The sequence below is a fragment of the Otolemur garnettii genome, unplaced genomic scaffold (assembly GCF_000181295.1).
Source record: "Otolemur garnettii isolate 467f Iridium unplaced genomic scaffold, OtoGar3 scaffold00045, whole genome shotgun sequence".
NCBI lineage: Eukaryota > Metazoa > Chordata > Mammalia > Primates > Galagidae > Otolemur > Otolemur garnettii.
In genome coordinates this window covers 7,316,762-7,341,084 of record NW_003852440.1, presented here as the reverse complement: position 1 = coordinate 7,341,084, position 24,323 = coordinate 7,316,762, and the positions used below count along the sequence as shown (strand labels likewise).

Below are 24,323 nucleotides of genomic sequence, written 5' to 3'. Positions count from 1 at the left end.
AAAGAAAGAAAAAGATAGGCTGGGCTGCTGCTGAGTCCTGGAGTCTAGAGTTTAACTTGCACTGTCAGGGTGTTGCCTGGTCTAGGCACCTCCTCAGAGTCACCTGCTTGTTTTCTAAGTGTTCTCTGGGACGTGCTGGTTGCTGCTTCTTGTCCCCTTACAGGAGTTGCAGGGACGGGGGTGTGGGCCCAACTGGGGAGCCTAGGTTTTTCTGAATATTCACTTATAAACTATCCTCTTGATTTTCATTTTTAAACCAAACATTCTCTTTTAAGTGGAGATTTATTTTTCATTCTTCAAATGTTTTTTGATTGAAGACCATGTGCTGCCTACATTCACTTTTGTACCCCCTGTGTTTTCTAGTACCAAAAACCCTAGAAGTTTCAGGAATGTAGAGAAATATTTAACTTAAATAGCAACAAGGGCACCATAATTAGTGCTGCACTCAGTCATTTCTGCATTTCCCATGTTCCTTAAATAACTGTCTTGTCTGATAACGCACAATATAAAGAGCAATTGTGAAAAACCGACATTTACATGTACTTAAAGTCTTACTGAGAATGTAATGTTGGCATCAGATCCTGAGTACAGCTGCAGCAGCAAGCTCTGCACACGCCTGCCTGTTGGTGCATACCTGGTGTGTGCTGGAGGGAAGATATGAGCCCCTGGGGTCCTGGGGGGTGTGGTTGCAGGAGACCCATTTTCTTATCTGTAGCTAACTGCTCTTTAGAGCAGCAGTATGTAAGCTCCCTGTTCGAGGGTTTTTAGGGGAATGGGCTCCCTGCTAGCAGAGAGAATGGTGCTGCCCCTCTGGCTTTGGAGCTCCTAAAGCCTGAATCTGGAGGCAAGAGCCTCTGTGTTTTTCCAGAGTGGGCTCTGAGAATTGGGGTAGGGGACACTGTTTACCCCATCCCTGTTGAGCACCTTGGCTTTGGGCAGGGTCCCACTCTCTCTGGCTTTCAATTTCCACATCCCCAAAGTCAAGGGAATATGCTGCCTGGTTGCTTCTCTGGAATGAGTAGTTACTTTTGGGTAAGAGATGGCCTGCTGTTGGCAGCAGCAGACAGGAATGAAACGCAGAAACAGGGCATTTGCCAGAACAGCAGCACTAAAGTGTGAGTGTGCACATGTACCCATCCTCCCGGGCACCGTGGTGACCCTCAGACCTGTGGGGAGACCTGCTGGAGTTCAGTGGGTGCTGGTGCTGCAGACGCAGCCTGTGCCGAGGAGAACGGGCTTCCGTCGCTTTATCCCTCGGCTCTCCTGGCTTTGTGCAGCACGTTGCTCTCCACGTGGGCCGATGTCAGGCCCATACCCTTCATAAAGCGCCTGCTTTCCCAGACTCTCCTGGTGCTCTCAGAACCCAAAGGGCTGTCTTTACCTGCCACGTGCACCTGGATGCCTTCTAGAGACAGCTAGATGCTCCCAGCTGTGACAGGCAGAATGTAGCTGTCACGGTGCTCACTGGTAGACAGCTCTTCTCTGATGACAGCCCTCCTGTCATTTGGACATTTGTCAGAGATCAAGAGTTTTAGTATTAATAGCTCTAATTGCTAACCTTTGAATCTGAAAAAGTTTCAAAATAGCATCTTTTTGAATGGAGATGCTAAGTCTTAGGACATTGAGAATGATGTCTCCTGAATTCGCCAGAAAATATTTAACTTCTAGGATACCACTCACCAGTACCCGGGCGTGTGTGGCAAGGAGGGTGTGGGAAGAGCGAGGGCAGTCATGGCTCTGACTTGGCCATGAAGCAGAGCAAGCAGGTGGAGTAGCAGGTGTTGGGATGCTGCCTTCTGGGCCATGAGTCCCAGAGATGACCCTTCTCTCTCTCTGTGTATAGTGACTGTGCGATTTAGTGCCTAGACATAGGTACTTTGAGAATGAAAGAGGACTGTAGTTACCAAACTGGACTCTGTTTATCTATATAACCAAATCACCACAGCTGTGTCATCAGCCCAGCACTGGGTAATAAAAGCTGAGAGTAACGCTTGGCCTCTATGAGAAGGGGGCTTTCTGTTTATTGCCACCAGAATTATGTTGTCATAAACATGTAGACTTTTAGTATTTTTTTCTCTAAACATTGTGTTGTGTTAGTATCTAAAGAAGTTAGATGCTGTGAACTCTCATGCCTGTCTACCCACTGAAGTTTTGTCATGCTGGGGGTGGGGGTTGGTGTACTTTGAAGCAAACCCCAAATGATATTCTTCTCGCCACGCTTACCTCAGGGGAGACATTAACCTGTGTCAAGGTTCTCACATGGGATGAGAGTGTAATGGTTAGTTAGAGACTAGGGCACTTGGAGAGGAACTAGGTGGCATATGAAATGCCAGGAGCAGGTGGTCAATTTTATGCCAAGGTTGTGGTGTTTCTGAAAAAGTGGCTTCTAAACTTACAGTAGGAAGCATGAGTTCATCCATGTTTACCTTGGGCCACCTCTGACCATGTGCCTGTGGGCCTAGAGGACAGGTCTCCAGTGAGGTCGGGCTCCTCTTCTACTGGCTGATCTATAGGGAGAGGGCCCTGTGGGGCATCCCAGGCAGGACTCTGCGGACAGCCTCTGCAGAGCTGGGTGGTCTGCCTGCTGTGCTGTCTGCAGACTCATTCATTATGTTATACTTAGATCACTACATCTATCGAGGCCCCCCGTCTCTCTCTCCCCTACCCCCCATTTCCCTGTCCTTGAACCCTGGTTCTCAAAGCATCCTGGTGCTGCTTGTCAGCAGGTAGTCGCAGCCCAGACCCCCTGAGTCTGAACTTTTGGGGGTGGGGTCAGCTCAGAGATCGGCACTTCCAGTTCCTTCCCACCCCCAGCTGCCCAGCCCCTACTGTCTGCAGGTGCTGGGCTGGGCTCAGGTTCCTGGCAGGCAGGCCCAGCCATTCCAGGAGGTTTGTCCGAAAAGTCATGCCTTCCTGTGTATCTCTTGGTTACCTGCATGTCTGGTATGCAAAGCCAGTCCCCACTTCTGTTCGCACTGTGGTGATAGTGAGAAGGGCAGCCAGCTCAGAGTCTCCAGGGCACTTTAGCCCATGTCTCCACTGCTGAGGTTTGGGCTTAGATGTTTACCTGGTTTGGTTTTGTGTTTTAGAGATTTTTATCTATAGCTAGCCTGTTTATTGAAAGCCACCTACCTTGGCATGGTGTCCAAGGTGCCTTGGGTGTTGTTGGGTACAGTGCCGGGGGCCATGCAGGTGTCTCTGGGCCTTCTTCGTGGTGCTGGTTTTGTGTGGACTTGGGAGTACCACGTTTGACGCAGCTACAGAGAAAGTGGCAGGTAGCACTTGTGCTTTCTCACCTGTCTGTCCAACCCCTCTGGGAAGTGTGCCTGTTAAAGATGCTTGCCCCCCAGGTTTTCATTATCCTGGGATTAATTGGGAAGAGAGAAAACGGCGTCCACTCCTGTGCAGGCTGCTTTGGGCACCACGAGTGAAAAGGGTTCTAGCATTCCTTGAGGTTTTGCTTTCCCGTGAGGGTTTTTTTGTCCTCTGGTCCTTATTGATCTGTAGCTGTTTTTTATCTTGAGTAAAAATAAGCACTTTTTCTTCTCCTCTTCCTGGGCTAGGACTGAAAAAGACAGTCTGTACTTCTGTTTGCAGGCTTTGTGTTTCTGTAGAGAAATTGATCTGCTGAAAGACAGGGTGATTATTTTTCCCTCCCTTTTCCTTATCGTGTTAGGGAGTCCTGGAGAAGGAGGGCTGGAAGGAGTCTCTGCTGATCTTGGCCCCAGGCCTGAAACTTGTTCATGCCACTCACATCTTCCTATGCTTTGTCACCCTCTTCCCTCCTCCAGTTTTCTTTTTTTGTTGTTTAATAGCTAAATTTAACTATGAACAATATTTTTATTCCTACAGAGATATGGATCCGATGGCTACTGTCCATGTCCCTTCCCCACCAGGTTGGAGTGAAGCAGGCCTTCACCCTGGTTCTCATAGCGTCCCGCTGCTGGTAGTCGCAGCCCAGACTCCTTGATTCTGAACCTCTGGGGGTGGGGTCAGCTTAGAGATCCCACTGCCGGCTCCTTCCCACCCGCAGCTGCCCAGCCCCTACTGCCTAGGGAAGCTTGCTCCTGTGTCCCTTAAATACTCAGGGCCTTTTATTAAGCAGGCACCATAGACTGGATTTTAGATGAGAGGGGAGCAAACTGTTGTCAGGGAGTAGATACATTTAGGTAAAGGAAAGGCACTGAAACAAATGGTTACGGGGCATTGTGATCTGAACTAAACCACAGGAGTGTTCTAGGTTCCAGGGAGGGGAAAGGCAGGAAGAAATCCTGGGGTGGGGAGCCCCACATAGCTCAGTGCTGCCTCCAGCATCTGGGGAGAGGGTTATGGCTAGAAATGCAACTGGTGAGGAGTGGAGGTAAGAATCACTAGGGCCGGGTGTCCTGGGCTAAGGAGCCTTGAGACTTCATGCGCTGCAGGATTGCTTGGGGGTGTCCCCCTGGCAACACTGTGCAGGAGGAATCCCATGGGGAGGACAGGCTAGAGGCAGGTGGGCTGTTGGGAGTCTGTCACCAGAGTCCAGGTGAGAGGGGAAACGGGCCTTCTGCTGTGGCCATGTGACTTGGGAAGGGGTGGCTAGAGTTAGAGGAATAGGAGGCAGAGACCATGGGGCTGGGCAGTGCAGGGGAGAGGGCAGGTGCAAGTGTCAGGTCACTGAACTGGAGCAGCTGGCAGTTGAGGGCACTCAAATTAATGCTCTCCGCACACCATCCTGGGTCAGAGCACCTTCCAGAATGTTGTTCCCAGACCATAAACTAATACCCTAAAAACCTTTTCTGGCATTTCCTAGTTTCTGAGATTGACTGTGAGTTACAGTGACTTTGTTTTGTTAAGCATTCGTTTTGCAGAAAGCCACCTACTTGGGGGCTGAGATACGGTTTTGCCCATGTGCACTTTGCCGTCCTCGACTCCCAGCAGAAATTCCTGGAGCCCTGGCCCTGCTGGGTCTGCCATATCCTGAGCGTGGTCCCACCTGTCCCCTCAGGACACTGCCTGCCCTGTCTTGTGCCTGTCTTGTCCACTGGATCTTTCTTGGGCCTGGAAGTTTTGTTCTTTTCTTTCTTTTTAAGAAGTCTTCAGGCCAAGGCCAATCCTAGCCTGTGTTTTCAGCTGATAGTGTCTTGATTTCTGAGCAGTTGCTGGCCAGTAGCACAGCTGAGCTCTGTGGAGGTTAAGGCTGAAGGGTCCCTACTGGGGGAGCCTGTCCTCCTCCTCCCAGGCATCCTTCATCCTGCTTTGGTACCGCCCAGATCTGTAGGGCAAACACCCTGCTCCAGACATCTTCCCTGTGTGTGCCCTCTAGGACAGTTGTGATGATAACAGATACAGGTGTGGCCCCTGTACTCAACCATGTACTTGTACTTGTTTGGCCCAGTGGGCAGACTCCTCTTCTTTCCCCTTTTAAAGCTTTAAATCACAAAGACAGTGAGTACTTCCCGGTTGAGAGCTGAGTGGTGGCAAAAGGCTGCCCTGCAGGACAGCCAAATAAACAAAGCTGGAATGTGCAGAACCCGCCAACCGCACAGGTCCAACCGCACAGGTCCCGTTCCTCCCAGAGAGGAGGACAGGAAGCCTTGGGGATGGCTTCCTCAGGACAGGAGTAGTTCAGCAACAGTCTCCTGCTGACCTTCCTGACTGCGGATTCCTTTTCTAAATCTGTGAGTCAGGGGTGACAGGGTGGACCCCACACTTCCCATAGGCCTGGAAAAGCCCTTGTTTAACTCCGGTTTATTCCTCCCCACCCTCCGAGCTGCAGAGAGGGCAGACGCTTCGGTCCTAAAGAGGGGCTCCATCCCCCAGTCATGGGGGGGGGATCCCAGTTGGTTTCCCTGTCTCCTTTTCTTATTTGTGTAAATTTATGGGGTCTAAGTTTAAGTCTCCTACACTGATGTATTGGTAGTCAGGGCTCTTAGCGTCTGTCTCTGTCTCTGTGGCTGTAGTGACGTGGGCCGCTCTAGCTGAGTGCATTCTTTCTCCCCCCACTGCACTCTGTGCCTGTCACTCCCTCACTCCCTGCTGGCTTCCCCGGGGTGGGGGGGGGTGTGTGTGTGTGTGCAGAATTTAGGTAAGTGAGAACATGGCAGTGTCTGTCTTTCTGTCCTTTTCTTGTTTCTTTGTTGTCTGATTTCAAAGGCTGCTACTTTTGTTTTTTGAGTCCTGAGGTTATTTTCTGGCCTTGACCTTGCCTCTCCCAGGAGGGGGATATTGTGGGGTCACAGAAAGCCGAGTTCTGGGCCCTGGGCTCAGGAGGTCCCTGGAGGGTGGGTGAGGCTGCCACTTTACCCGGCTTCTGTTCCACAGGCTGCTGCCACTTTGGCCGTCTGAACGTTACACTGTCCCAGTGGTTCTGGGTTTGGTATCCAAGTTAAGGAGGTTTCCTGTTCTATCTCTGTAGTAGTGACCTACTACCATAGATGAGGGCTCACAGGCTCCCTTTGACATCCTGAGTATAACAAAAGGCTGAGGCCCTCAGATTTAGTAGACTTCTTAAAACGACCTGCTTGCTGGCGGGGCACGGGTGTGTCCTGTGATGCTGTGGCCTTGGTCAGCTTCATGAGGTGAGGGGGAGCCTTTTCTTTGGCTGCTCCTCCATCTCAGCCATGTAAATATAACAGACTGATACATTGAATAATTCTGTGTCCAGGGTGGGACTGTGGCCAGATGCCCTTTACTCTTAGAATAGCATAGCATGAGTACTGGCCACAAAGCCTCTGTCCAGCCGCCCTGCCTCTTCAGGTTTCAGCCTGCAGAGGCCGGCAGAGCTGTCTCCAGGCAGATCACTACTTGGTTCCAGCGGGGCGTCTCTGGCGGCCATCAGATCAGTCGACCCTGACACATGGGTTGCTTCTGGGGCTTCCCACTCTGGATTTAATTCTTGCACGTATTTCACAGCCCATTGGGTCAGTGTCTTAATTTTATTAATTCTACCCTGATAAAGATCGACAGTTACATGATGTGACAGTCTCCAGGCTGAGGATGGCTGGATGGGCTTAGGGAGCTGCTGAGGCCAGAGACCCAAGAGATCCTGGGTTTGGAGCCCCCCATGGCTTGAATTGTACCCACCAGCCCTGGCCTTAGGGCCAGGGAGCCCCGAGCTTTTTGGGTGGCTAATAAGCCACCCGCCTTTATTGCTTTTGTTTCTCTATTCAGAAATTCACTGCTTTAGCTCACCTTAGCCTGCGGTAGAACACCCCGAAGAGGCTTATTGGCCCACATAAAAGCCAGTAATACTTCTTACATCTCTAGAAACTGGTATTTGGATAAAACCAAAATTTTTTTGAACCTTTGTAACTATTTCCAATAGCTGTTTTTTTTTTTTTTTTTTTTTTAGAGACAGAGTCTCACTTTGTTACCCTTATTAGAGTGCCATGAAGTCACAGCTCATAGCAACCTCTGGGCTTAGGCGATTCTCTTGCCTCAGCCTCCCTAGTAGCTGGGACTACAGGTGCCTGCCACGACACCCGGCTATTTTATTGTTGCAGTTTAGCCGGGGCTGGGTTTGAACCCGCCACCCTGGGTATATGGAGCTGGCGCCCGTCTCACTGAGCCACAGCGCCGCCCCAATAGCTGTTTTTAAAAGACATTAAAACAACTTCTTCAACTTACCCTTCCCTCATGGCTTGTTTTTGTTAACAGCCTTCCCAGGAGAAATGGATGTCACTGTTAGAGTTTGAGTTGGAAATCAGAGAGGGGCATATGTCTTACTTCATTCTGAAAGGAAAAGCCTCATGTCTTCTTGGGCATAAACTTTCTTACTGGGAGCATTTTGTTTGGTGTGTTGGTATGTGATGCTCCGTGGGGCTGCCGGGGTATTTGGTAGGGGTGCTCTCAGCGCTCCCCGGGACATTTGAAGATGATGGGGGACATTGTCATAGCCATTTAGAACAGGGCTTGGAATGCTTGGCTGTAAGCCTGCATTGTTTTGGATGGAGACTGCTGAGTACGAAGGACTTCACCTTTGTTTTTCCTGCCCTAGGTCTTGTAGTCTCTGAGCAGCAGAGTCCAGGTCATGCCTGGATTCATAGACTCAGCTGTGTCTCATGCCTTTGTGTGACTTCCCTTCCCCTCTTTCAAGTACACTACAGGGTTGCTTTCTGGAACACAGTGTTTTTCTCAAGGAAATACATTTCAGACTGTTGTGTGGCCTCCTGGATGGCATTTTGTAGCTTTGCCAACGGAGCAGTCACAGAGTGGTGGACACTCACTATGCCTTTCTTTGTCTTGTCTCATTCCTCTTATCCCCTGCAAATTTCTGGATCTCAAAGGCCACTGGGGAAGTGTCCCAGCAGAGCCTCCTGTTGCGTCTCCGACTCTGCTGTTGCCAGTGCAGCCTGGGGCTGCACATGGAGGAGCGTCTTGCTGGTGAAAGGTGAGCCTGCAATTTTTAGGAAGTCAAGGGTGAGAGCCAGGCCAGATTGTGTTAGGTGGCTCCAGAACACACAGTGCTGTGGAGATAAGGCAGACTGTGTTCTCTCGTGGAGCAATGCTGTTCCCTTAGAAAGCAGTATGACTCTGGGCACCAGCCTTCCCAAGGTGGCCCTGGAAGAAGAATTTCTAGTTCTTGAATTTGCTCGGAATTGCCTTTCCCTGGAGGATCTGCCCTACTTGCACCCACCGCATGGTCCTGGGGGAGGGAAGCAGAGCTCCTGCCACTCACTGGTGTCTTTTGCTATGGATGAGCAGAAAGAAGGCCTTGTAGAGCTCAGGCTGGCAGGCTCCTTTTCAGTTCTTTGACTCGAGCTTGGACCCATAGCTTATAAATACATCCAACACTGGACCGAAATCTCAGTCTCGAGTCATTCAAAGACTAGGGCAAGGTTTTTCAGGTTGTAAATTATGACCCACTAAGCAGATCATGATACTAATTTAGGAGAATGGCATCCTTCTTTAAAAGAAAAATTATCTGAAAGAGAAAATACTAGAGCACACCACACATGGAAAAGTAGGTAGTCTTTCATGACACTGCATATAGATGGATGTGTGTGCATATGTATATATTGTAAAAATACATGGATATGTGCTGGATGTTTACGTCAAACTTATTTCTTACTATGGGTTTTGGCCGAACAGTTTTGAAAGCTCCTGGGATAGTACATAGCCAAGAGGGAAGAAGAAAGAGAAGCTGTTAGGGAACTGAATAACGGGGCTGATCACACATACACTCATGTTTTGCATGAATGGGACAATCTTCCTCTACCTGGGTCCCCAGTCAGGCGGCTGCCTTCCTGTTCCCCCGGTCATAAGCGGCAGGGGTTGTGTGTGCCACCACCATCCTGGGCTCTGGGCACACTGCTGGAGGGGTTGTCTGCTCACTTTCCTTGACCCCCCCCCCTTTTACTTTCTTGGGCTTTGGCTTCTTACCCCATTTCCTGTGTCTGTGGACTTCTCATTGGCTCAGGTTTGGGGAAGGTCACTCCATCTTCCGGGCTGTAAGTATTTTTGTCCACCACGAATAAAGCATGATACTTTGTCCGTTGCCTAAACTGTGTTCAGTACTCTGAATACACTTTTTTTAGATTGTATTTTTTTTTTAATTTTTGTTAAATCATAGCTGTGTACATAAATGTAATCATGGGGTACAATGTACTGGTTTTATATACAATTCAGAATATTTTCATCAAACTGGTTAACATAGCCTTCATGGCATTTTCTTAGTTGTTGTGTTAAGACGTTTATATTCTACACCTAGTAAATTTCACATGTACCCTTGTAAGATGCACCATAGGTGTGGTCCCACCAATTACCCTCTCTCCACTCATCCTCCCCCCTCCCCTCCCCTCCTTCTCCCCTTTCCCCTTCCTCTTGGGCTATAGTTTGGTTATAGCTTTCATATGAAAGCTATAAATTGGTTTCATAGTAGGGCTGAGTACATTGGATACTTTTTCTTCCATTCTAGAGATACTTTGCTAAGAAGAATATGTTCCAGCTCCATCCATGTAAATATGTAAGAGGTAAAGTCTCCATCTTTCTAAATTAAGGCCGTGTAATCCATGGTGTACATATACTACAATTTATTAATCCATTTGTGGGTTAATGGGCACTTGGGCTTCTTCCATGACTTAGCAATTATGAATTGGGCTGTAATAAACATTCTGGTACAAGTATCTTTGTTATAATGTGATTTTTGGTCTTCTGGATATACACTTAGTAGAGGAATTGTAGGATTGAATGGCAGGTCTCTTTTTAGTTCTCTAAGTGTTCTCCAAACATCTTTCCAAAAGGAATGTATTAGTTTGCATTCCCACCAGCAGTGTAGAAGTGTTCCCTTTTCTCCATATCCACACCAGCATCTCTGGTTTGGGGATTTTGTGATGTGGGCTAATCTTACTGGAGTTAGATGATATCTCAAAGTAGTTTTGATTTGCATTTCTCTGATGATTAGGGATGATGAGCATTTTATCATGTGTCTGTAGGCCGTGCACCTGTCTTCTTCAGAGAATTTGCTCTTTAAGTCCCTTGCCCACCCTGAGATGGGGTCACTTGTTCTTTTCTTGCTCATACATTTGAGTTCTCTGTGGATTCTGGTTATTAAACCTTTGTTGAGACATAACCTGCAAATATCTTCTCCCATTCTGAGGGCTGTCTGCTTGCTTTACTTACTGTGTTCCTGGCTGTGCAGAAGCTCTTTAGTTTGATCAGGTCCCGGTTGTGTATTTTTGATGCTGCTTCAATTGCCCGAGGGGTCCTCCTCATAAAATATTCTCCCAGGCTGATTTCCTCAAGAGTTTTCCCTGCACTTCTAGTATTTTTATAGTTTCATGTTTTAAGTTTAGATCTTTAATCCAGTGAGAGTTCTGAATACATTTAAATGAAATAAAACTAAATAAGATAATGAAAATAAATAGGACCAGTGCTATGCCTGGGACAAACTCAAACATCCACTACCTGTCAGCTCTCTTTTCGTTACTTACAGAAGTATTTCTGTATTCAGATTTGACACATGTGCATTTAAATAATCATTTATAAGGGCTTGTCCTTTAACATTTTAAAGGTCTTTCTTTTCCCACCTTTTTTTTTTTCTTTTTTTAATCACAGTAAGTCCATTTTCATGTGTTAGGGAAAGAGAGAAAACAAAATCTGTAGTCCTTTCTATGCAGAAACAAGCTTTACAGTGACCTTGGTGTTGATGTCCTTAGTCCTTTTGGAAACTGATTCGTAAAGAACATCCAGTTTTGTCTGAGGAGGCCTTCTAAATTTGCCAGTCATCGGTCTTCCCAAAATACCCTCTGGGGCCCCCACCTCTGTGTTCTTTTCTTGATTCCAACCCAAAGGTCTCAATTGTGAAAAGTTCCTTTTGTCAGACATGGTGCTCTCAGTCTGTCTGGCCAGGCCCTGTGCTGGTCCTTCTGAGATGGATTACAGGCATTGTCCTCACTCCAGGCCCCCGGGGACAGCCTCCCAGGGGCTCTGCTTGGTAGCATTTATCAGTCAATCTCTTGCCTTCTCCAGAGTCTGGTGGAATTGATATATTCATAAAAACTACTGGTAAGAAACCCAAAAAACAAACAAACAAAGAAAGCTGCTGGTGCCCCTTCCTCTTAGGGACTTTCCTGCAGATTTATTGTGTGGGCCTGTCTGCCTGGATGTCTGCTTTATAATGACTCAGAAATGGTTTCTCCTTTCACCCATTATTTAGAGAGAATAATAAGTCTCTGTCAGATTAGCTTTTGAGGGGCTCAATGCTTTTTAAAAAGAGCTTGCACAATTAGAGTGTCTGTTGTGGTGTTAGGCCAAGAATGTAGCCCTGCTGTGCAGTAGGAATGTACATTCTGTACATTTTAAGTATTTTACTGTTCAGTCCTATCAGAGGTCAAGCTGCCATATACCCTGTGTCAAGACATAGGCCCTTCGTCACACTGTGTGTAAGTTTATTACCGTGTGAGACACATTCTTGTAAGAGAAGAGCCTCCAGCCACCAGCCTTCTGAAGAAACAGTCTGGAGTCAGGTGGAATGTGACCGCACAGCCACAAGTGAGGTCTTTGGGCCTTTACTTACAAATTCTGCCCTTTCTGAAAATCACATTAAGGGTGTTCCTCCAGTAAAGAAAGACAACCAAGCCCTAACTTACACACCTCTTAGTGTGACCCTGTTTGGAGATGGGGATATTAGCACAGGCTCTAATCTAATGAGACTGGTGTTGTAAAGAGGGGATTTTGGAGAAAGGTTGGTATTTACCAGGAAGGCACTAAGCAGAGATGCTGGGGGAAGACACCACCTACAATCCCAGGGAGAGCCTGGAGCAGAGCCTCCCTGTAGCCCTGGGCACACCCTGATTCCAGACTTCCAGAACTGGGAGACAGCAGATCTCTCTCTGTAAGCCTCCCAGTTGGGGTACTTATGGTGCCAGCCCGGGCAAACTAATTCAGGGAGTGCCCATCAGGTTGTCATAATTCACCTTATAAAATTGGTAGTACATGGATTTACCAGCTGGCAGGGCTGTCCAGGGCCCTCATGGTTCTCATATTTTAACACCCACAGTGTGAAGACTTTCTGTGACTTTGCAGGGTCTTTTCCAGGTAGGACCTTGGTCTGGGACTTTGGTTTCCAAACTTTAGTGTCCTCTCTGGCAGGGGTGGCCCCCACCCAGTACACCCGTGACTTTACTCTATGTGGTTTCTATGGGAGTATTTTCCCAGGTGCTTGGGGTCCCTCCTGTTTAAGGGTGTTGCTTTCTCCCATATCTGTAGAGCAGAAATCTCAAGGCAGTCCCTGTTTGGGTCCTGGCTGGAACTGTAGGAGCCACACATGCTAGGCCCTACCTCTGCCTCTCTCTCTGGCTGCCTTTGGCATCCTGTCCAGATTTTCTCTCTGGCTCCGGGTCAGGCCTTGCCCACTGACCTGCAGAGACTGGCCTCTCCTTAATCATAGCCCATCTTAGTGGTCATGCAGCAGGGCTTTCTGTGAACCGAAAGTTGGGATGCAGTTCAGCCTGTAGCATGTTTTAGAACTGCCTTTAATTTAGAGGTTCGAGATAATGAAATTGTAGCTTGTTCCAGGATCTTCACAAACAGATCAGGGATGGTCAGATCATTGAAGGGTCTCCTCCCTGAGGCTGATAGTGATGGGGTAGGACTTTCCCAATACAGTTCCACAGGCAGCTTTGTAAGGAGTGGTGATTTTGCCATTTGAAGACTATTTCTAAGAGAAGGCATTTATAAATCCAAAATTGGATTCCCCGGTGAGTAGCACAGATGAAGGAACCCATAGAAGATCATGAATTGCTTGTCCTGGCTAGGAGAGAGAGAGAGATTATACTGGGGGCCAGGTCAGGAGGGTGCTATTAGTGCTACTAAGATATTCAATGTAATGTCCAGACAACTTGCTTAGGAGTTCTGAGCAGAAGATGAGAATCCTGCTTTAAAAGGGCTAATTCTGGCCGTGTTCGATGGCTTATGCCTGTAATTCCAGAACTTTCTATGCCGCTGCCTTCCAGCCTGGGTGACAGAGTTGAGACCCTGTCTCAAGAAAAACAGATGGATGGATAGATGGGTGGATGGGTGAGTAGATGATCTAGAGAGGCAAATTCTGTAGTGATTTACTAGATGGAAAGGGGAGGAAACCATTGGATCTAGATCATAAAAACTATGAGTCAGTGCTAGGGGCCTGAGCAGGGGCCTTGGGGGCGGGGGGGGGGGGTGCCAGGGCTTGGTGATGAGAGGCAGGAGGGAAGGCTGAGGAGCCTACAGGCTTAGAGGAGCAGAGCTTTTGTTTCTTTAGGGTGGGGGAGCAAATTGTGAGTTCAAAATGCAGCTGGCTGTGTGTGGTGGTATTGTTGGGCTGGAGTCAGGAGAGGGTGAGAACCCTGGGATGGGAGCAGAGTAGAGACAGGTGCCAGGACGCAGCTCCTGGGTCTTGGGGAAGTTCATTGTGGGAAACAGACCCAGGAACAGCTGGTAGAGTCAGGCTGGTTGGGCTGCTTCCTGGTAGCTTCCGGTTACAGGCTGAGGTCTGCTAATGTTATTTTAGGCCTCGCTTCTGGCATTAGCACTGGTTTGCACCATCGTCCTAGGGAAGTCACCTGTCCCTGGAAGGATATTAATTGGCTGGTTAACTCAAGAAACTCTTCATTTGTTCCTGAAATCGTTGATCTTCCTTCATAATGTCATCAGGTATTTTCTACATGTATTCTATACACTGGGTATTTAATGATTGCTTGTCATGGGTCAGTTTATAGTAATTGGGGTGGGGAGAGGCCTGCACTTTGCCCCTTACATATCATATTTTCTACAGATAAATTGCCTTAACTCTGATTGTCTTGCTGGGGCAGAATATGGCCTGAGGTTCTGGCTTTATAAAGCAGCGTAGGACTCTGGGTGGTGGCACTCGAGTAAGTGTCGTTTGCCTTCTGTAGACACTACCTCCCTTGATTCCAGAATGCCGTCTCACATTCTGATCCATGTCAGTCAATGCCTACAGCATAGAAGATGAAAAACAAAGGTGTGGGAGACCGGTGCTCTGGCCTTGAGGAGCAAAACTTGCTGTATGGGAGATAAGAAACAGGAGCTGTTTCGAGAATACTTCAGTTCTCTAATCAGAGAATCGATCAAGTGCAATAAAGGGCAAGGTCAGACTGGGCTGGGTCACAGGATTTCGAGAAATTCTCTCTTAGGAGATAACACTGGAACCAGAGCCTAACAAATATGGAGAAACCAGAGAGGGAAAGCTCTTACTGAAGCTGTGCATTTTGTAGCCATTTGACCTGGGTTCAGATGCCACCTCCATTTACAAATATTTAAAAGCAGAGAAAACCCTGGAACTTACTATGCAGGGTAAAAGTGAGCATTAATTGAGATGTGTGTGAGTGATTGAGTGTGGTACCTGGCATGCAGTAAGCACAATTATAGCAAATGAAAAAGCTGCATTGTGTCCCTATATGCCTGGTAAAATGGATTTAGGGAGAAAGAATAAAATAAAAATATGAAAAACAATACTCCTAGTAGAAATGGCTTTAGGAAAAACGTGCAGGCGAAGATACAGAGTAACTGAGCTCCCACCCATTGTTGGTGGAAATGCAAACTGGTACAACCACTTTGGAAAACAGTGGGCAGTTCTTAATGAAGTTAACCATAGGCTCACACACAACCCAGTAATCTCACCCTTAGAGATTTACCCGTGGGAAATGGAAATTTGTATCTCAGGGTATTCATGACATCCTTACTCATATTTGCCAGAAACTAGAAGCAACTTCATTGTTGTGTACGGCCCATCCGTGTGCTGGAATGTTGTAGTCCATGTGGAATTCCTGCCCGCTGCAGAGGGACAAGCATGACAGAACCACATGGGCAGATCTCCACACACTGCGTGTGTAAGGAGCCAGGTTTCCAGGCCACAGACGGTGTAACTCTGTGTATGTTACATTCTGGGAATGGCAGAAAGCGGGGGTTGGGGAGGAGCTAACTACAAAGGTACATGGGGAGCTTGGGGGTGAGGGAGCTATTCTGTGTCTTGATTGTGGTGGTGGCTGTGTGACTGTATGCACCTGTCAAACCTCCCAGATTTGTACATGAAGAGAGTGATTTTTGATGTATGTAAATTATACTTTAGTTTAAAAGCTGGGGAAAATAATCATAAGCCAAGTTGAGGAAATGAGAAGGAGCATGTATGTGGAGAGCCTTGTGGGAACAGGCTGCCTTGGGCAGGGGTGAGGCTGAACGGGGCCTGGGAGTCTGCCCCTCTGGAGGAAAGGGGAGTATTTGCTCAGGGTGTGGTGTGACACACAGAGCCCTCAGGAGTCTGTGCAGCAGGGAAGCAGGATGGAGGTGGACTTTCATGGTGTGGCAGGGATGGATAGCAGGGAGATGAGAGGCCAGAGAGGCCAGCCTGGGGTGAGGTCTGAACACAGTTACCCCTGGAGGAGTTCTAGAGAGACTTAGGCCTCGAGCTGACATACATACACTGCCTTTTCTTAGACATGGGGAAACTAAGGCACAGAAAAGCCAACTTTTGTATTGGAAGAATGGCAAATGCATAAGTGAAAGGCCTCCTGAGACACATTATCAGCCTGTGGGCAGCAAAAGGCTGTTAGCCTGTGATGCCATTACTGAGTGGAAGTGGCTGGCGGGGCCCAGAGCCCAGCTGCCCTGCCACACAGAAGGGCTGGGGGTCACTCTCCCTCCATGTACACCCGCGGGCTTGTGAGTCAGCAGCCTCTGGATCCAAGTTCCTGGGTTTTATGCCCTCTTGTCTCCAGGGCAGATAAAGTCTCTGCACTGTCAGACTGGCAGTGAGCTGGACAGATAATCGACAGAGCCTTTGTTCATTTACACATGAAACTGTGAATAGCTGGCAACAAGGTCTGAGCCTGGGCCTTGGTGTTTCTGAGAGATACCCGAGCCCCGTGCGGCTTTGGACGTCAGTGACCTCACTTATTTATTCTTCCATCAGACGTTTGAAGTGGGTGAAGGGGCAGGCGGTGTGTGTCTGTGATGTCAGACACACTTTCAGCACTTTCAGATGAGACAGGCAGCAGTGGCTGAGACAGGGCACTCCACACACCCTTAACCTGTCATCTGCACGTCGCTTTTAAGTTCACCATTGGCCGCAGCCCTTTGCTGCTGATGTGAGGCTTTATTCACCCGGGATGTGGGGTGAGGTTTCTGTCACTCTCCCCAACACGTTTAATGCCACGGGACTTCTTAGCTTTGCACCTCTGTTGTTTCTCTGTCAAATGTTCGTCACTCCCCTGATTTACTAAGAATCAGGGGAAGGAGCATTCCTGGTTAGGCTGGGCCACCTGAGAAAGCACCCAGCTGTCTGGCCTCTTTCCCAGGTCTCTGCGTGGCATTCCCACTGCTCCTGAAGACATGTAAAGCGACTGGGTCACAGTTCCTCAGAGGGAGGGGCCCACGTTTTGCTCTGACCTTGGCTCGCAAACGCCATACCAAAGTCTGGGGGCAGCTGGGGAGGTTTCGGGTATGCAGTTAGGTGGTAAAGACCCCATTCCAGTGTGGCTCCTGCCCCTTACCTAGAAGGAATGGATGCATGTGCTCAGAGAGGCCAAGAAGAAGCATCTAGAAAGACAGGCTTTATTGGGTTTCTCTGTTCAGTCTGTTACCTTTTTGTTTTTTGGTCCCATCATATTTTTATGTGACTTTCCATACTTTGATGAATCTAAGCATAAAAATGGACAAGTTCCCCTGTATCTTTTGGGTCTTGTTTTGAAGGCCCCTATGTATACATGTTAAATAAATTTGCGTGTCTTTTCTTTTCTTTTTTTTTTTTTTGATTTAACACTAAATTTTATAAAAATATGGAACGCTTCACGAATTTGCGTGTCATCCTTGTGCAGGGGCCAGCTAATCTTCTCTGTATCGTTCCAATTTTAGTATATATGCTGCCAAAGTAAGCGCTAAATTTGTGCGTCATTTCTCTAGTGAATCTGCCTTTTGTGAGTTGATTTTTTAGTGAACCTTCAGAAGGCTGAGGGGAAGTCCCTCTTGACCCCTGCTATTCTAAGCCAGTGGTTGCATGAATCTTTGGCTTACAGAGAATAAGGAATCAGCATTAAAAAATAAGTAAACTATGTCAAAAGGGACTGTCAAGTTCCCAGACCCTAATGTGCAAACAGATGAGATCCAAGCACTACGTGGGACAAACCTCCTGGGGCCAGCACATCTTGGTGGCCAGTGTCCACTCCTGACTTCCATGGACTCCTGAGGTCGGAGGTGCAGTGAAAAGAAGTCTTTTGACTAATCTTAGCTCTGCCACTCATTAGTGACTGTTTCTGAGTAACTCAGGTGACCTCTTGTGCTTTGGTTTTCTCAGGAATGAAGGGGAGTGAGGTGACACTTAGCAGGTAGCTGTGGGGCTCGGTTGTGTGGCGAGCCTCCTGTGTTATCAGAACCTGAGTAGGTAGCATTGTCATACATGATACTTGTTTAATTCTTCTATCGTTGCCCTGCGTGGAGAACGTGATTCTTACTGGTGTGAGCGCCAGAAGTTGAATTTTCCTTCAAAGCCTGAGCTCCTCACAGCAAATCACCTTCTCCTCAGCTTCCCCATTAGCATGAAATGAGATGAAGTATGTGGACAGGAGAAGCCACCATGGACAGCAGGTATCAGTAAGAGACTAATTTTCTAAAGTTGATAAGAGAAAATAAGAGGAGGAATGGGCATTTCTCATGTACTGAGCGAACACTTGTGGGCCACACTTATGCCAGTCCCTGCTTGTAGATGACCTTATTAGATCGAGCCTGCCTAACGACCTGGGCGCTGGGTCAGTCAGTCTATTCCAGAACTGGCCTGGCAGGGGGGATAGAGCCTGGACTTTGGCTGGTCATGTCCTGATGTGACACCCAGATACACGACCTATTTGCTATGTGCCCAAGATTCTGCTTTTTGGGGTCTTTCTTTCCTCATCTTTTGAATGGGGGCATTAACACTGTGAACCTCAAGAATATTGTGAAGAATAGATCCATAACATGATCTGAAGCAGCATACGTATAGCACTCCTCCAATACCTGGCACATGGGAAATCCCCAGAAAATGTCTATTCTGTGGAGGGGTGTCACTGTCATTATTGCCATGTTCTGTGTTGGGGGGAAGAGGCAGTCAAACCGGAGGTGGGTTGGCACCTAGAGATGTATGCTTTGGTTTCTCTCTTTATGCGTATGGTCGCCTGTGAACTTGCCAGCATCCAGCACGATCCCCTTTAAATATTTAGCGCAGACTGTGGCCATAGCATATAGGCTCACTTGGTCTTCCATTGACTAGTTTCTTGGAGAAGACAAGAGATTCAGCAGAGAAAGTGATGCATACAGAAGATACAGGCCCCTCAGCAGGCCTGTTGGAGCTGTTGCCTAGGCTCTTGGGCGAGGCGGAAGGGAGGGGAGCCTCCCTGGATTCTAGAGACATGCTCTGACCTCAAATCTTTAAAGCAGGGGCCGATCGCACCTGTTTCTCAGAACAGGTCCTCTTCCCCCTGTGAGTTTCCCCTTTGACTTGGGGTAGCATTCTGGCCTCCAGCAGGTGTGCTCATCTGTCATGATGCCATCATGATGGGAAATACTGCATAGGGCCGAAATCCCAACTTTAACATGTCTGTGCTAAATTTCTTAAATTATTCATGAAGATAATTTTGAAACATGAAAGAAAGCTTAGGAAGTAGAGTTAACACTCATCATTCTCCACGCTAACACCATCATTTTTATTTCAGTACATTTCATTCCAGGCTAATCCATATGGATACATATTTTTATATAGTTGTTTCATTGTGTACATAAAAATTATCTCCTGCTTTTTCACTTAACATAAGCATTTTGTATGTGGCTATGTGATCTTTACAATTATACTTTTTAATGGTTGCATCATATTCTTTTAAGGGGATGTAATATAAATTAACCTTTTATTGGTAAATATTTTAAATTTCTTCTATTTTTTTCCCTTCTATAAATAGTGCTACAGTATTCATACACACCATTTTAGTCCTTATCTTGGGTTCGTTCATTGGAATAGATTTGCAGAAGTGAGATTTCTTGGCTTAAAGGTTTTAAGCATCTTTCTAGTTCTTGATGTTGGGTGCTTTCTGATAAGGTCGAACTAATTTATGCCTTGTCCTATGGCTCATAAATAAGACAGTGAGAGTGAGACACTTGCAGCCCATGTTGTAATGCCAAGTGTTGGGATAGTATGGTCTGTCTGTCTAGTGTTCTCTATTCTCTCATGTCTCATGTTGAAGGCAAAGAGTGGACATATTAAATAAGTGTTCCCGAGGTAAAGGATCTAACAGGTTGTCCCCATTGACACGTTCATCCTGTCTCAGGGCCAAACTCAACCAATTATTTGTGATGAGATAAAGGGGCAGAGAGGAGAATTTAATTGCAAATTTTCTACTTCCTTTCTAACTCTTGGTCCCCTTGGGGTTCTTGGTGTGTCCTTCCAAGACTCATTTTTTCTCCTGGAGATGCTCTTCAAGAGAGACTCAAGATTTGTAGCCATTTCTGACTCAGTGAATACAGATGTGGCTGAGGAAGGAGCCACTTGTATGGCAGTTCGGCCCTGAGTAGGAGGGTTTAATCAGAGATCACAGTGTAGGATGGCAGCACAGCTCTGTGAGCTGAGGCCGAGAGGGGAAGTGGCTTTGCCTGTGTATTGACCCTGAAGTCAGCGTGTGGCCAGGCATGGGGAGGATTCCTGGTGGTGATTGTGTGGAGTGAGGTGGAGGAGCAGGGGTCTGAAATTTACAGGTGGGTGGAGAGGTGGTGCCACACGGCTGAGGACGAGGCTGCCTAGTGAGGGTGCCACCTGCCTGTCCTCGCTGGCTGCTCGGCTGCCTCAGCACCTCTCCTCCCACTTACTACACTGTCTCCTGGGAAGAAAACTATTGTTTTATTTTTAAATACAATTGATTTTTACAGAAGGCACAGGGGAAAGAACTTTCTAAAACACCTTTGGCGTGGGTAAAAAGACATTTTCTAGTCCAGTTTGCAAAAATTTATCATTTCTCTAAGAGAATCTGCTTTAGTCAGAGTGGAGAAGTGTGGAACAGGAGGTGGAGTTGCAGCTGGGAAGGGCTTTGTCTTCTGCCCCCAGCTGCTCTCCTGTTCTCTTTTCATAACGCTTTCCCAGTGAGTTAAAACTACATTTGTCAGTTGGTTGTTGTGTCACATACACTTTGGAAAGTAGAAGTTTATAGGTTATGATAGAATATAGCTGCAGCTTTCCTCTTCCTCTTGTGAGAAGACGTAAGAATCGTTCCCCCCACTACTGTGGTTGGAGCACCCACCCTGAAGAGTTAGAAACAAAAAATAGCCCTCCTGTTCCTCTATAGATCACTTTATAGTGAAAATGCTTAGTCACGAAATGTCTTTAGCAGGAAGCTAAGTCTATTCTTAAAAATTACCTTTCAAGTAAATGGTATTTCAGTTTTAAATTAATTACTTTTAGAGGCTGAATCTCACTTGGTCACCCAGGCTGGAGTGCAGTGGCCAGAACATTACAATCCTGAACTCCTGGGCTGAAGCAGTATCCAGCCAAGCCTCAGGAAGACCTGGGACTACAGGCACATGCCACCACTCTCAGCTTGTTTTTTAAAAAAAAAACAAAAAACATATATATATATATTTGAGGCAGGGTCTTACTGTGTTGTTTCCCAAGCTGGTCTCGAACTCCTGGCCTCAAGGGATCCTCCCACCTTGGGTTCCCAAAGTGCTGGGATTACAGGCACAAACCACCACATCTGAATATAGTTTAGTTAGTTTATACTGTCTTAGCTTGGCAGTGTGCTTTTTACCTCTTAAGAAATGGGCTGTGGAAATATAAATTATTGCATCTTTCTGAGCTACTTGGCAACCTGGCTTTTTTTTAGAATTTGAGTCTTGCTATATGGACTGGTTGTGGTGGTAATTACTAATAGTCATCCAATAACAGTGAGAAGTAGAGAGTTGATGAGAAGGGAATCAAGCAGTCATTCAGATGATATTTTTGGTAACTTAATCTGCCTTTGAGCATATGGTCTAGTCAGCTGAAATAATTTCATAGTGGTAATATGTATTTCAGTAAAGGGAGATTAAAAACAGCCTATTTATTTTCTTTTTTCTCCTACAGTAATATTTTTATATCTCTGTTAACAAATACAGTGTTAGCCACTTAAATTATATGAAGGCAGACTTGGATGGTTTAGCAGTTCACGTAACGTTTATTCTCTGTTATGTAGTTTGATGGGGGTGTGTATGTTTATTTTAGAGGTGTTTCATGATTGGAAAATGTTATAGGTGGTAACAGTCTTCATATTGGGTATGGAGAAGAGGTCATGTGAGATGAAACACTTTTACTGTACAGATTTGCCCCTTTGTGACCCAACTTTGGGCCCCTCCACAGCACCCCACGTGAACACCATCTGGGTGGAGTAGGTTCTACCTCTTGGCATGATCTGGCCTCATCTCTGCCATGTCAAGTCTTCAGGCATATGTAAATACAGTGGTTTTAGAATATTCTAAATATTCACTAGTTCTTTGCAAATCCTCCTCTCAGAGGTGGAGTCTTAATTTTCCACCTTCTACCATCTGTGAGCTGGACTGGACATAGTGAATATACTGGCAAAGTGACTGAGTAATTTCCAAGCCTGGGTCCTCAAGGCATGCTGGCATCTTCCAAGCTCATCTCTCAGTCTCCCTGGACTCTTCCCATCCTTGCCCTGCTTCCCATAGTCACTGACTCTGGAGGAAGCAGCTGCTGTGTGGGGAGGCCTGACCCAGCCCCATGGACAGGTCTGTGCTGAGGACCGGGCCTGCTGGCAGTAGCCATGCCAGCAAACCATTGTGGAGGCAACCAGCAGCGCTGACCACATCTCAGCTGCAGCCTCGTCAAACACTGTAGGCCAGAACCATCCAGATTCCCGATTCCTGGGCACTGTGGGAGATAGTAAATGTCGACTGTTTACACTACAGCTGTAGCTGACGTGATTTGTTTTGTAGCATTTGATAACATAATAAGTCATGCAACCTTTCTTTCTTTCCTCATCTGGAGGGTGAAGGAACAGCACCCTGTTGATGGTGATGGAGTAGCATTGGAGAACTGGTACCCAGCACTCTGGTCCACGTGGCACAGCCAGGGAGGGCAGCAAGCAGCATCAGCCTGCTGCATGTTTCTTGACTTGGGTGGCAGAACATCCTAGACCTCAAGTGAAATTCCCCCAAGGGAACGCACTTTCCCGGTCTTGTTTTCCTGAAGCAGCTGTCCATCTGTGGGCTTGTCATTCTGCGTTCAGTGTCAGTATTCCTCTGAGGGCAGCAGAGATGGTTCTCCATCCTGGGATATGAAATGAGATCACAGGCTTTGAGTTCCCTGCAACATTGCCCCCACAAACCACATCATTATTGCTCTGATCTCAGCAGTTCACACTTGTCTGACACTACATAATTTTCCCCCAAGAAGGGAGATGGTGTGGGCAGATCAGCTAATAGCATAGCCTGGTACCAGTGGGGCAGGCATGGCCTTCTCATGCATTTGCATCTGGTATGTTTCCATTATTATTGGTGCTGACTCTGGTGAAAATAGGTCTTTGAAATGTATACAGACGTACAGGGGGACTGCTGTGATGAAAAGCATCCATTGCAAAGTGGGCAAAGCTGGTAAAGTCAATCAAAGTAAGCAGGGCGAGGACTTTCTTTTCCAGCCGTGTGTATTACTGAGTAACTACTCTAAGGCACCACCACAGCACTTGGTGCTGTGAGGATATAGGAGGAGCAGGGCAGCTCTTACCCTCGAGGGCCCTGGGGGGTCCCCTTGAATGTCAGATGTTTGTGGAGTAGGCAGCAGACGTAAGAAGTCACCAGGTGCTGACTGCACGCGGCGCCCACATGGGAGGGCCCTGGAGGCCGAGGCCCTGCACACAGGAGATTCAGCTCCTGATCTTAGAGGCGTTAGACCCCAACTCCTACCACCATTGGCAAAGCCATGGCTGGAAGCCCAGGCCAGGGCTCCCTTTTGTCTCACGGGTCCCTGCAGTGCTGGCCTCTGCTGCTGCCCTGCGTGCCCCTCCCTGTGTGTCCCTCGCTCCCCTTAGCATGGCTCCTCTTCCTCCTCACACGGGAGCAGGGCGTTGACATAATTTGCAGTTTCTGCTTTGGGAGTCTAGAACAAAGCAGGCCTTTTGAGTGACCTCCTAGAAATGGATTCTTGGTTTTTCTTGACATTTTGAGATTCAGGCTCTGGTAACTTGGTTTAAGTTTCCTCTGCTGCTGCCCTGCGTGTCCCTCCTTGCGTGTCCCTCCGCTCCCCTTAGTTTCCTCTGCTGCTGCCCTGCGTGTCCCTTCCTGCGTGTCCCTCCGCTCCCCTTAGTTTCCTCTGCTGCTGCCCTGAGTGTCCCTCCGCTCCCCTTAGTTTCCTCTGCTGCTGCCCTGCGTGTCCCTCCGCTCCCCTTAGTTTCCTCTGCTGCTGCCCTGCGTGTCCCTCCCTGCGTGTCCCTCCGCTCCCCTTAGTTTACTCTGCTGCTGCCCTGCGTGTCCCTCCCTGCGTGCCCCTCCGCTCCCCTTAGTTTCCTCTGTGCCTTTCCACACTCCAGATTGTGACTCCATCTGTGTTGCAGACGCCCCTTCTTAGTATCTCTCTGTAGCCTCAACATTTCTAAACCAAGCTCTACTTTATTTCCTAGTGCTGCTCCTTACACTTCGCAAACGTTGGTCTAAGATTTCTCCTCGGCGCATGTCACACCTGTCTTAGGAGTGCTGGAGTCAGGCACCTGCGTGCCACCTCGTCACTCCCCTGCCTGCAGCACCAGCCCTCCGAGCCCTGCCCTGTCTTCTCGCTGCCTCTCGCCATCTCCTGGGCTGCATCACCACTTGGCCTCATGGTCTCTCTATTGTCCCTTTGAGGTCTGCTG

At 47.7% G+C, this 24,323-nt stretch overlaps 1 protein-coding gene and 1 non-coding gene across 3 annotated transcripts in view; one reads left to right on the top strand and one right to left on the bottom strand.

The window, feature by feature from the left end:
• Positions 1–24,323, top strand: part of GALNT2 (polypeptide N-acetylgalactosaminyltransferase 2) — a 208,148-nt gene that overhangs the window by 87,717 nt on the left and 96,108 nt on the right. The window contains exon 1 of one of the 2 annotated variants that reach the window (XM_012805913.2): positions 14,095–14,112. The exons of the other annotated variant lie outside the window; for it this stretch is intronic. The gene's annotated coding sequence lies outside the window, so the exon portion shown is untranslated. Of the gene's footprint in view, positions 1–14,094; positions 14,113–24,323 lie in introns of those variants that run through there. 2 annotated transcript variants of the gene reach the window in all.
• On the bottom strand, positions 17,247–17,352 carry LOC111725652. Its single transcript, XR_002773667.1, has one exon. It is a non-coding gene; the product is annotated as a U6 spliceosomal RNA (small nuclear RNA).